The sequence below is a fragment of the Phaenicophaeus curvirostris genome, chromosome 2 (assembly GCF_032191515.1).
Source record: "Phaenicophaeus curvirostris isolate KB17595 chromosome 2, BPBGC_Pcur_1.0, whole genome shotgun sequence".
Lineage (NCBI taxonomy): Eukaryota > Metazoa > Chordata > Aves > Cuculiformes > Cuculidae > Phaenicophaeus > Phaenicophaeus curvirostris.
In genome coordinates, this window is record NC_091393.1 from 99,480,186 (window position 1) to 99,493,909 (window position 13,724).

Here is a 13,724-nt window from a genome sequence, read left to right on the forward strand (position 1 = left end):
ATTTTTTTTTTCCACAAGTTTGGGCATACGTAGGCTTTTCAGCTGTTACAGTGTTAGATCTGTCCCATTAAGGAATGAAAGTATTTATTGTTGTCAAAGCTTGTAAGAAAAATCCTGCCTGGAATATTACAAGCACAGTAAAGCATGTAGAAAACAATTCACCTTATCCCAAAATTAAACTTCTAAATTTCACTTGTGCCCATATTTTGCTGTGCGGTGTAGCAAAATGTAGTATTTGTCACATGTTCAGCAGTGCCATGTGAACCATCATGTAAGTACTAGGCTTTTCAGTCTCAGAAAAAGAGTTATCCGTGAGTCAGTCAACGTCATAGGAAGAACTTTGGATTTGCATTTGCTACGTTCTGAAGATGCAGAAACAGTCTTTCTGATGCAAAGAGAGTGCTTCTAGCATACTTATAATCTGTGCAGACAGGCTTTTTGAGAAGTTGGCTGCTGGTCAGTTTACAATGTATTATTTTGAGAATTTTAGTAGCTCTCATCCTGTAATGTAAATATGAGTTATTTCTACCTGCTTACCAGCAGAGACAAATTACTCTGGCCAAAAAAAGTTATTTATTAGTACTTTAACACTGTGATCTTAAATTCTCAGACAAAACGTAAAGGTATTTCTTAACTACTTACAATGCACTGTATAAATTAGTCATTGACTTTTTAAGTTCAAGAGTATATACTGACTTATTCTTTATGCTGGGAGCAGAAATATAGCCACAACATACAGAGACAGAGCAACTGTGTTGTTAGTCCAGACTTCAACAGAATTAATTGCAGAATATGTTCCAGGATTGGGCTGGGCCCTTTGCATCTTCAGCTGTGTTAGCTTCCATATTCTTGACCTAGATTTACAGTAAACATATATAAATATTTTGCAGGCATTCCTCTTGCAGAACTCTACTTTCATACCTTACTAGAAATACCTTTATAAACTTGAACTTTCAAATATGCTTGCACGTGAATACCCTTTAATTCACACTTTTACCATGTGCTTTGAAGACCACAGCTGTGTCCTGTCTGGCTTCTGCAAAGTGATTACTGATGTTTGTTATTTTCCATCCTGAGGACACCAGATCTCTTCAGGTACACATTTAACACATTAAATGCTAGATGCTAATTCTAACACTATTACATGTTGTCTGCTAAGCCTTTGTGTAGCAGCATACCACAACATCAACAGCTATTCTTTTTCAAGAACTTTCTTTTTGTAAGCCATTAAGTCTTTTTATGAGTAGAGAAGCTGAATCACTTCTCTTTAATCTTTAAATGCCATCCTTAGTATTTTCTCCCTTAAGGCTTATGATGTTAGGTAGTGTCATCTGTTACACATGGTGAGCGTTCGATTAAAAAAATGGGAGGATGGGGGAGAAATTAGTTCCCTGGTCTGTAGTGAAGACTTGAAAATACTCTAAGTCATCACTTGTGTAGGGGGCTATGCAGGATCTGCTGTTGAAGATGACCCAAGGGCGATGACAGCATGATTTTCAGGGAATTCAGGGATTTTGGGGACTGTGGTAGTTGCAGTTCTTGAAAGACCTTGAGAAGTAGGAAACAAAACTCTTACTTCTGTATTTATTGCTCCTTGTTCATGTGCCAGCAAACAGTATGCACTAGTAGGGTTTGTGTTCAGGTTTCTGGTACATTTGATTTGATTATGAGTGTGCTTTGGCAGGTGAATCTCTGGGTTGTCAGGTGCCTACCCAGCCGCTTGCTCACTCCTTGCCTTAGCAGGACAGAGGGAGAAAAAACAGGATGAAAAACCTTCATGCTCGTCCCCCAACCCATTCCTTACTGCCACATGAAGTTTTGCCCTTTCTTAAATCTGCTTTAAGAGAGAGGCTGGGCTGTGCCCTGTGATGCAGCTGCTGAAGCCACCCAGGACCACCTGGAACTGGCCTCTCCCCACAGAGTCCCTGCAGCCCCACTGTTGATCCCCCCGGAATACCTCACAGGACACCATTTTGTAAGCCCTCTCTAAAACATTGCTGAGGGATGTGGGAACACATCTGCTTTTAAAGAAAATTGGAAGGGGGAGAGAACCAAGGAAGAGCATTAGAGCTGTTAGCAAAACCTAATCCTGGAGGAGGTGCTGGGAAAAAGAGGCATTGCCTGTGCAGTGAGCTCTTCATGAGGAACATGGGCCATTCCTGGAGATGAACAAGCTGGGTAGTTCTGTGATCAGCATTGCACTGACTTCCACGCTTTGTGTTTGGCCCAGCTATCTTCGCCGAATCAGGTATTGTACTGTCCTGTTGCTTTACTTGTAAACATGAATTTTTCCATAAATTATTGGTTTTTTTCAGTATTATAAGCAGGCACTGAAGTGTTTGGTCCCTCAAATGTGTTAATGTTCCCCAGCTGGGAACGTTTCTAATTAAAAGTTGCTCTCAGCTGAAACATGATTAATCAGGCAGTAGCTAAGACAGTTGAAGGTGTCCCTGCTGTCTCTTACCTTTGGAATAAATTGTTTTGTGTGTGTTGGTAATTAGAAGAATATAATACAAAATGCTAAGAAAGTGGAATACTTGAAACCTCCATTGAATTATCCAGTCTTCTTTGTTTTATTGGTATGGTGCAGGCCTTTCCAAATGAAATATTCATCTCCAAAGCAAAGCAGCAGAGAAATTAGTTTAGATTTTTAATAAAGAAAATTGCTGTGTAAATCTTTCTTTGTGTACTGACATATTACAGTGTCAAATAAGAAAAACTGTGTGCATGTGATGCCTTTATGATTGTAAAATTTCTTCAAGGACAGAATACTTTATATTAGAATTCCACAGACTAGCAGCGTTCTGAGAGGAGTGTAAGTGAAAGCAAGTGTCCTGGTTTTAGGTATTAAGAAGATCCATTGCATCTGTTTAATCAAAATGGCTGCTAAATGAAAAATCTTGTTCCTGAAACAGCATGCAAAACAGCAGATGTCACTCCAGTCTTTCTCTGTGGCCCAGAAAAGAATTTGCTCCTGTACAAGAATAACTCCTACATGATACTGTTATGTTTAATATAGTACCTTAAGGAGCAGGTAACAATACATTGCAGAATTTCTGAGGTTAACCATGGATTGCTGGTTTGCCTACTAGAGAAACACTGTTTCTGGACTGTCTCCATTTGAATCTGTACATGTTGGCGTAGATACAACCAGTTTATGGAGAGATATGGACAATGAATAGCAACATATACCTTCCTCTAATGTGTAGCTTATGTTTAAAAGGGGAGATTATTTATTAACTAAGGAACATATACAGTTGCATGGCTAAATTTTTCTAAGCAATTGCTTCAATATTGCATTAAGGTTCTTAAGTTCAGAATGAAGTTAACTTTTTAAGCAACCTACAGGAAATAGTTTGAATGAGACGTTCATTTCAGTGTTCATACTTTGGTCACAACAGTTGCTAAATTTATAATAAATTTATATCTATAGGAGCTCAGAATGTAAGTCTTAAGTTTCTTGAAGTAGTGCTGGTTTAAGTACACACATCTTATATGACTTTATTTTGCAGCATGCACTACCTATGCAGGCCAAATATCTCATGGTAAGATGGCAAAATTAGTTTACTGCATCACAAAGAGAATCATAACCATCCACAAACTCAATGGTATGCTGTGAGTACTCAGCATAATCTTGAGAATGTGGTTTTCAATGTGGGTATTTTTGTTTGTTTGGCTTGATTTTGCATACTGGTTGGGATCTAAAGCCAACCTTGCCATTGACTAAAGACATTAGAATAGAAAGCAAGATACTTCGTTCTTACAGGTTACTTTTAGTTGCTTAGAACTTGTGGCCATAAAGTCAGCCAGGACCACTTCTGTCTGAAAGGAAGATGGAATCGTTCTTACATTGTGGGAAGAAAAGAAAAAACGTTTTACAATATCAAAATGCACTTCACAGGAAAAGAACTGTGGTGTTTTCTTTTGCTTTTAATTAAAATAACAGTATAGCCTATAACAGTATAGCCTATGTCATTCTGTTTTAAGAAAATTAGACTTAATGAACCAGTGTAGTTATGGAAGACAAAAGCTTAGGAATTGTAGGTATCCTTGGCACAGCACAAAAGTGTAAAATTTTGGCTACCTCTAAGTTCACTCCTCCATTATTAGTTTCTCTCCTGCGACTTGGCTCTTAGCAATGTTAAAAGTTCTGCTGTCCTAAAAGCCTTACAGGAACATACCTCCTCTGCTCTAGCAAGCGCATAGTCTGAATTTTGTTACTGGGTCTTGGTATTTTTTTCTGTTGCACCTTTAAAGCCTATTTTTCTTAATCTTGTGATGTTTAGGAGAGGAATGGGAAAGGAAGAACTTGGTTGGCTTTTCCTGTTTTTGTTTCCTCTTTTAAATCCACAACACTGTTAAGCAATTGAAAAGACCTGAACTTACCATCTTTAAAAAGTGATTGTAAGAAAATTACATTTGAGCACTAGACATGTTTTTTATTCTTTTTTTTTTTTTAGGGAGTTGGAGTGTAATTCCTTGTGTGGTTCTTGACAGTTCCTTAAAGGGCCTTTGAGCAGTCTCTGAAAATTTCAGGGGCATAATAGTTGACTAGGAAATGCTTGGTTTCTAGGAGAGGAGTGTATGTGAACTGAACAAAAAAACAAGGCTTAACATTTCATCATGCTTTGCTAGGAATAGTTCTACCTCTGAGACAGAGCAGAAGTGAGTTTACATTTTGCTGACATTTTGCTTGAAGCTTTGCATAATGAAAGATGTTGCAGATAGTCCTAAGGTTGATAGGCATATTTATGAGAGGTTAATATCAACCTTTTAAAAAGTTAACTAACTGTATTATTGGGGAATAGGAACTTATTTGCCATAATTATTTGGTTATACATAGTAGTTGTTGCAAGATGCCAGGCAGGTGTTATTAAAGGATTCAAAATAGATGTGAAAATCTACTTTGGAAGTTTTATATTTCTTTGTGCTGCTGTGAGACCTTGTGTCCAAGCTGCCTGGCTTACTACAAATTTTGCCTTCGATTCATCACCAGTTTGCCATTACTAACATTGCAGGTCTATCTTACCTATCTGTATTTATATTTATGACTTCATATAAGGAATATTTACTGACCTAAATGATGACTAGGCATAATGAATGGCAAACCCAGCAGTAATTCTAAGGCACAAAATCAATTCCATAGCTGTAATAAATACAATTTTAGAAATAGCCAAGAAACGCAGAGGAGCAAGTGGATTTGGGGTCACAGGCAAAATTATTTATGTATGGTGGGGAAGGAAAGCACTCAGTTTTATCACAATTGTGTAGAAAGGCTTCCTGAGGAGAGAATTAGATTGATATTTCCAGGTAATAAAAACATGTGATAGTTTCTGTGGCAAGTACACTATGGTCTTTACTGTGCATTTAATGGAAGGAAAACCTGAGCAGAAAATCAGTGCATTGCATATATAAGCTTAAATTTATTTGGTAGAGATAGGCTAACTATATCTAATATGCTTGTCACTTGCAGTCAGTAGTAAAGAATTAGTCTACATTCCTACACTGACATACACTTTATAGCTGTCACAGTTAGGAAAAAAGGATGGGTCATACCTGGGGATCTGGTGATCAGTAGGACTCCAGCTGAACATGATGTTTATCTTTGTCACAGGTAAGCTATTTAGTCATTTTATGCCATAAAGAGACAGGCAGAAGCTTAAAACACTGTGCTTCAGCCTTTTCCTAACAAAATCCTCAGGGGCAGGTTGGTAATAAATAGAGTTTAAGAAATTATCTGAAGAGAACGTTCTTTGTGTGATAAATTTAAAGACTGTCATAGGTCTGTGTGGTTCTGGATATTATCACAGTACAGCAGGCTCTGCTCTGTATGTAGAACTTGGTGGGGAAAAAGGGAGATTTTTTAAGAGTGAATGTCTTCTAAAGAGATTCTCAGCTTCAGCCCGACCGCAGGTGCAAGAATTGCTGCGTTACAGAGCTCCCATAGTTGCTGGTTTATTTTGGCCTTAGACATCGTGTCAGGAGGATAGCGCATAGCATTAGAACAATCAGCTTAGCTTGCAGAAGCTGGAGCTGCTGAGATTCTGGTCTTTTGGAAAACTAGCTTGTCTATTTTTCTTTTTTTTTCCTTGTTTTATTTGCTTCCTTTTTTTTTTTTTAATGAGACAATTACAGTGACTTGTATGGTTGGAAAAACTGTGAATGCGACTTTGTTCCAGTGTTTAAAAAGGGAAGGATTTTAGATTTGGACCAGATCTTAGGAATGTCAAGAGAACTTTTGTCTTTCCTTGCCTTGGGAGGGTGGAAAGTGTCATTTTCCCACCACCACATTTAGAATTCGATTTGCTCCTGGACGCTGTTTGAGTTCAGAAGGCACAAAGCAAGCTACTGACCAAAAAGGTGGTCCCTGTCCTCAGAAGGTATGACTGGAGATGATGCAAAGTAAACACACTCTCAGATAAGATACAATTGTCTTTACTCCCTACAGTGGCCTTGAAGTGCTGAGGGAAGAAAAGCAAGAACTCTCCTGGACTACTCTTTTAGCTTCTAGCAGTCAGCAATTTAAGGACTTTGTGGGCTGGGTTGCATATGGATTGTCAGTTTTAATACATGCTGTTAGGACTGTTTCTCAGTTATGCCTAAATGTGTGGGGTTTAGGTATGTCCGTATTTGAAGCAACAATATATACTTGCTCAAAAGCAAGTAAGAGCTCAGTTGAGACTTCAGTTCCGTGAAGGAGTATGTCTAGGGCTAAGCCTTGCTTGGTCTACTTCTGACTAACACCAGTACCTAAAAGCCATGGTGAAAATGCTGAAATGGCAGGATGAGATATAAAAGTGTTTAGGTGAACCACTTCTAGGACCCTGGACCATACTTTAGAGAGAGATTTTCAGTCTGTGCTTTGGTCATAAGAATAATGACATAATGTAGGTCATTTATATCTGCTTCAGGGACAGAGCAGGAGGACTAAAGATTTATTGTTTGACAGCAAGGAAAGAAAACTGAAAGATGTACTTGTCCTACTCTTGAATTCTCTAGGTGTTTCTGTTCTTCTGCCCACCCATACTGAGTGCTGTCTCTTATATAGCTCCCAGAAGTGGTTGATAACAGCCACAGTGCTGAATACAAAAGTTTACATGTAAAGTTGCTAAAGAAAACTTACTTCATAGTAATAGTACACTAGACTGGTTAGCTATTCTGTAATAGCAAGTATTTAAGATAATTTGGGTTCCTGATGCCTAAATGGTCACGTCGCTCTATGAAAACAAATGTGCTAAGTTGTTATAACTAAGCAGAACAGCAAAACATCACTTCAGAAATATATCTGCAAAACACAATGTAGGCTAGACAAACCACCCGTGATGGAATATTGTCCTTCATGGCAGGAGCAGCCTTGATTTATTCATAGTGTAAGTGCTAGGAGTAAGAGACCACAAGATGAAGTTAACAGATCTGTTAACACACATTGGAGACTTGTCTTTTTACTTGTTTCCTGTTGTAAATGCAGTAAAATAAGCCTTACTCGTGTTTTTTTTTTTAATGAGGATGAAGGAAGTTAGTTGATGCCCACTTGGGTGTAGTCAATATTCTACTGATTAGGTCTTTCACCTGAGAATCCAGTAAAAATCCCTGTGCTTTGTGGCACCATCCCACAGTCCCTGGGACTGCCTAACTACCAGGCTGAGATTTTGGAGAGGAAAAAACCCACATGTATTTCCTGGGTTTAGTTTAAAAAATAAATTTAAAAAAAGATTGTTCTTCAGTCAGAACTGTCTACTTATAAGATAAAGGTCAGAATCAAGTTTGCTTTTTAGATAATCATTACAACAGAGCAAGTGTAGAGAGATGCAGCTTCTGGAGGAGGCCTAATGTAAGATGCTGTAGGTCACACCTTAAGTGAGAAGAGGCGATATTTGATCTTTTGTCTCATGAGTCCTAAATTCCTGTCTTGTCTACAGCCGGGCTGAGATTTTCTGCTTTACATCCACATCCTTATAAATTAAAGAGTAAGTGCGTGTTTGATCTGGACATTTGGGATTTTGCAGCTCTCTATCAGTTTTCCCTATATCTGTGTGTGAAGTTAATAATGAAGTTCATGTTGTATTAAAGGTTGAAACCTTTGAGATACCCTTGATATCAAGGATGGGAATCACTATACTTCTAGAAGTAGCTTTTTGGCAAATGGTTGCACTAGAGAAGCAAGCATAAGAGAGGAAATCTGTGCCTTTTGCTGAACTTAAATCTGGAGTAACTATGCAAATCAAAGAGAAGGTCTGCTTTTCTGTTTTTGCTGCTTTTCTTCCCTCTGTTGTTTGTATTCAGCACTTTTGTCAGCCACAAATGGGCAGTGAGCAGAAGACAGAGAAAGTAGCAGGTGTCCAATCCTTCCAAACCCAATCCCATTTTAGCAAATTTTTTTTAAAAATAAAAAATTTGGTTGCTATGATATGAGTAAGTCATCATTAACTCTGGTTGCAGTGCTGCCATGGGACTGCAGTCAGGCTGCTGTGGTGAGGCAGAGACCTTCTTCCCAATCCTTTGGTTTAATTTGCACAAAATATTTGTAAAACTTGGAATAATGATAAAGGTGGGTTGCAAATGTACATTTTATATTTCTCTTATTACTGGACATACCTATTTCCAGAGCAGCTCAGACCTTAGCAGCATTTGTCCTCAACCCTGAATACACCATGAAACATTGCAGTTTTGCTTACATTGGTTCGTAACACTGGCAAATGAAATATGCAAGACTCATGGCAAATCTTTTAAAGAACAAGATGTTGAACTTGGATTCTTAAAATGTTTTGATACTGGCTGATAGGTGGGAATAGCCAGACCAAAGAGGTCAAACCCTGCAGTGACCTGGACAGCCCCTGAGCTTTTATTGCTGAACTGCAGCAGTTTAATTCACTGCCTCTTAATGCAGGTCAGTGATTACTGACACTAAAAAAATGCTATGCTATAAATAGAAGATTTCAACAACTAATTTGTAGATCTTTCAGTCCATTGTGTAATAGGTATGGGCCAGCTGGGGTTGTTAACCTTGGGCATTGGAAAAGGCAGCCAAAGCAGTAAGGGGAACACGTAAAATCACTTTTAAGCTAACAGTAATAGCGCTCTGTAATGATCTACATGAGACTATTAGCTTTCTACATGGTATATACTGCACTAAGGAAGAGCTAGCCTGGGTAAACAAAGGAGCTAAAGTTGGAGGGTTTAGCACATTGAAAGCTGTTCATTTGGATCTATATTTATAATAATTTTCTTTAATACCTCTGTTTAGAAGGTACTGTCATGCCATATGTTTCAGCAAATCTAGTATCAAACAACTCCTGATGGCTAAAAAGCATTTTATGAAATGTTTAGTCTTTTTTTTTTTTTTGCCTTTTCAGTGGGTAAAAGCAATATATGAAGTCATGCAAAGTGTATCCATATGCTACTGTTCTTCCAAGAGCTACCTAAAAAAAAATTCTTCTGCTGTAGCTTTAAAAGCAGAAAAGCTAGAAATTCAGGTTAGTTTGAATTTTCTACTTTCCCAGTGTGTCCAGGATGAATGCAAATACCTCTTTCCATAATGACAGTGTGGTGTGAATTCCATCTGTTTTTTTGGTTTGGTTTGGTTTGGTTTTTTTGTAATAAGATCAAGCTAATCTATTGCTTTGGGACAACCAGCAGATATTTCTTTCACTCTAAGTTTTGTATCTAAAATGAGTAGGTAATGAGTTCAACATATTTTAATATACATTTCCATCCAAAAGCATCAGTTTTCCCGCCATATCTGGTCATGACCATGTCTCAAGAGTTCTATTTTTGAGAGAAAATTTTAAACTTACTTTTCTTATACAAGTAAATGCATTCTGGACTATGTATGAAAACATTCTAATCAAATTATTTTATTTTCTGATGTATTTGCTTGATTCACCTATTGGTCTCTCCTGATTTTGAGGGTAGGGGTTGGAGAGTCAGGAGAATGATTTTTCTTTTCCATAAGATGAGCAGAAGTGATATCTAGGAGTGAAAAGCACTTATTTGAATTTCACAGTCAGAAGTGTCACGGCATTCACAAAACTGCTACATGGATGTTCAATGCTTCTGCTGCATGAAGGATAATCATATATATACTTGAGGCACTGCCATGTCATGTGTAGCAAGCAGTATCTCGCTGCACGGTAGTGCCGTAGCTCATGCAAATCCCCTCTGTGTAACCCATCATTTGTTTTCCGTTTTAAAATGGATCTTCCAATACTAGAGAAAATCTGGCATCACTTCAATAGGTACTTGTTAATGGGGTTTAATGCTTATATTTGCGTATTTATTACGAAGGAAGTAGCTGGCCATGAGCTGTAGGTCCTGTTAAGACACCTCATGTTGCATCACCTTAATCTCCTGTACCTCATAGGTAAAGTGACTGTGACTTTTTAGTCACCTCCCATAGCCAAAAGAACCTGAGCTCCAAAAGTTGCCAAGCGTTACATTTTTTAAAAGAAAAAGCAGCATTCAGATTTTGCGCTGGTCTCTTACATACTGTTTTATAGCAAAAATCACTAGTCATCTCTGAAAATCATCATCCTGGGGTAGGTTTGTGGTTTTCGAGCTGCTTCACACCCACTCACAACTCTCTGTCGCTGTGACTCAGCAGCAGGAGTGTTTCTGCGCTTCTGTGGCTGGCCTAGAGCTATGCTAGTCATTGTATATTCGTCAGTTTGAATCTAGGCAGTTCTCTTGGTTCTGATATATTTTGATTACTTGATGTGAACTCTGAGCACTGCACAGACTACTGCTTCTCCTGAGCTTACTGTGAACAGGAAGGTGCTGGCTTTTATGTGGTTAGTGAGCTTCCTATGTACTCCCAGCCTCTTTGCTTGCTGACTGGGTGTCCCTGATGCTTTTTATCAATTCTCTTACAGCTAGCTGGGTCAGAGAACTGATAGTTTGCTCTGAAAAAAATAAGAACTCTTGCACTCTACAATTTCTTGCATGTTTTCTCTATGTGCAGTTCTCCAGTAGCCCCTAAAGTTTTATCACTGTAGCTCATCCAGTGCTTGGATATCTTCTGTATCAGTGTATTGCATAAGCAGATCTTCTTTACGAAAAAAAGAAGAGAGGTTTCTTTACATTTTACCTGGATACCTCGTTCCATCAGCTTGTTAATTGAATGTGGGAATCTGAAGGGCAGAATTGTTAGAGGCAAACTATTCCACCAACTTTCTGAATTCAATGCTGTTGTGTATAACCTACTTGCTAAAAGAAAACATTCTTAGGCATAAAATGTATTTTTGTTACTGAAATAGTCTTGTAATGAAAGTATGAGAATTATGCACAAAGAAGAAATAAAAAAGTAAAACAAAACACCAAAGCTCTTTTTATTGTTGTTTAGTAGCAAAGAGCAAGTACATGTTTAATATGAAAGAAAATACGGATAAGATTAAAGTAATCATTAACTAAACTAGTTTCACTGCAGGAACTTGATTGAATCCATTTAAGCTTATTGCTTTGTGATCTCTTTTCAGAGTGTGTTTTAGGTTAAAATACAATGAAACATTATTTGATCACCGGAGGATATGATGAAAATAGGATTACTGCAGGGCTTTAGAGGAAAAGAACCGGTGCTCTATAATTTGAGTGCTTAGACACTTTAAATGGGCTCGTTAAATTAAAGGTTACTCAATAAGGGTGAATATTAAGTGGCTGCCTTAAATTATAATATTATATAGGAATGACAAGAATGTTTTTAGGAAATATATTTCATACGTATATTTGATGAAGTTAACAGAAATCTTTCTGTAGTTCTGTGTAGAAGTAAAGCAAGAAACTTGTGGGGAACAGAATTGTACAGGAGTAGAAGGAACAGTCAGAGACTGCAGGACATAGAATTGTCCTAATTTTACCATTCACAGGACTCCTTGGTGTGCTTAGTCCAGTAGTTTATCAAGAGATTTCTAGTTTCAGATAGCCAAAGCAAGGATGGGATTTTTTGCTGGAGAAAACTTACCAAAAGAATTTTTGCCACAGTCTGTCACTAGCTTTCTTTGTTATGTTATGTCTTTCTAAGTACACTCTTACAGACACAAAGGGGATTCTTTATTCTGTCTCCTTCAAAGGGAGACCACAAAATTCCTTGGTTTCCATTCCCAGTAACACAAAAATTAATGGGTAATCACAGAATAACTTAACATTTCTGGCCCATGGATTTGTTGTAGAAATTGTTTTTAAGTATTCTTCAGTCTTTATGTCTTACAACCAGTTTCCTATGTTGCTTTTGTTTTCTATCCAGATTAAACTAAGCTTTTCAAGAAAAATTTCCCAAAATACTTCTCTTTGTCAGTGAACCTGTGCATTTAGACACATATTTTTAAATGCTACAGTTCCTTCTCTGAAGTGACTGAGATGTTTTGCCTATATTTTGGCACTTTGGTAGCTCCTGTCTTGAATCCAAAGTCAGTGTCCTCTTTTCCTCCTTGCATTATTCTGACTTTGTGAAAGACATTCAGCAGTACAGAAAAGCTGAAAATACTGTTTGACCTTTCTGAAGATCTGATTCACTTTATCCCAGTAGTGGACTGACTATTATTAGTCCAAGCCCTATTGTACTCATCTTTATGTCCCTTGATCTTTTTAGGGAACCGCTTCAAACGATGTTCAGTCTGTCTGGATTCTCAGACTCCCATCATGCATTTATATTGTTTCTCCTAGGAAGGCTGCTTCTTAATCACTGTTGTGGCAAACACAGTAGAAATTTGCTGGAAAAAGTACTACTTTTTAAGGAAGAAATCCTTCAAGAAGGTTCCCTTTTGGAATCAAGGAAAAAAATCCAAACCTAAAACCGATAGTTGCTATACTCTGAGGTCCAAAAAAAAAAATATCCAGGTTCAGGTTTAGGTTCAGGTTTACCTGATTAATTCAGGTTCTTTTTTTTCTAGGAGGGTTCCCTTCATTTTGTTAGATCTGCTTTACTTCAGTCTTGTTTCATCTTGTCCTGTCCGTTTTCACCACCTCAGCCAAATGCATTCCTGGGAAGTCATCGACTGCAATGGCCTTCCTAATATTTGTGTTTTAATATGCTTTCATATATGCACATGTATATGTATGTATATAAATGTTTTTTGCTTAGAGCGCCATTCAACAGAAGCAACCATCATGAGCTGTTAATCTCAAACTAAGTCCAAATCATCTCTACAGAAGAACAGTGGAAAATAATATAAATGCCCTTTGGTTAATTTGCTAAAAAATGCGATATTATTGTTGACATATTTAGATCATAAATAAGGCCTAGTTCTTCCTTTACGTGTGTGCTTCTGCAGCTAATAGAATTGTAGTGAGGCTATTGTATGTGTAACAGGGCAAATGCAGGCATCATACAGCACAAAACCTATCCCAAATCCATAGTTTGGAGATAATCTGTAACCTTAATTTCTGCTGAAGTACTCTTATATTCATGCCCATTTACTTATCTTGAGTGTCCTCTGGGATCTTAGAGTGTTCAAAACCAGCCACGAGCAGTTCCACCTTTTGGCAGCGGGAGCATTACTGTATATCTGGTTGTTAATTCCAGGTAAATCACTGTGCACACATCTGCTCTTCTCATCTAGGAAGACTGGGGCACTCACCCACTGCAGTGGTAAATTATCAGATATTATGATTTAACTTGGCAGATGCACAAATTTTAACTCTTGAGATTTCTGTCTTGAAGCAGTAGAAATGAGCATTCCTGCCATTCCTGCAACTGCATGCAGTTATCAACACTTGGAGTCCCATTTTTCAGG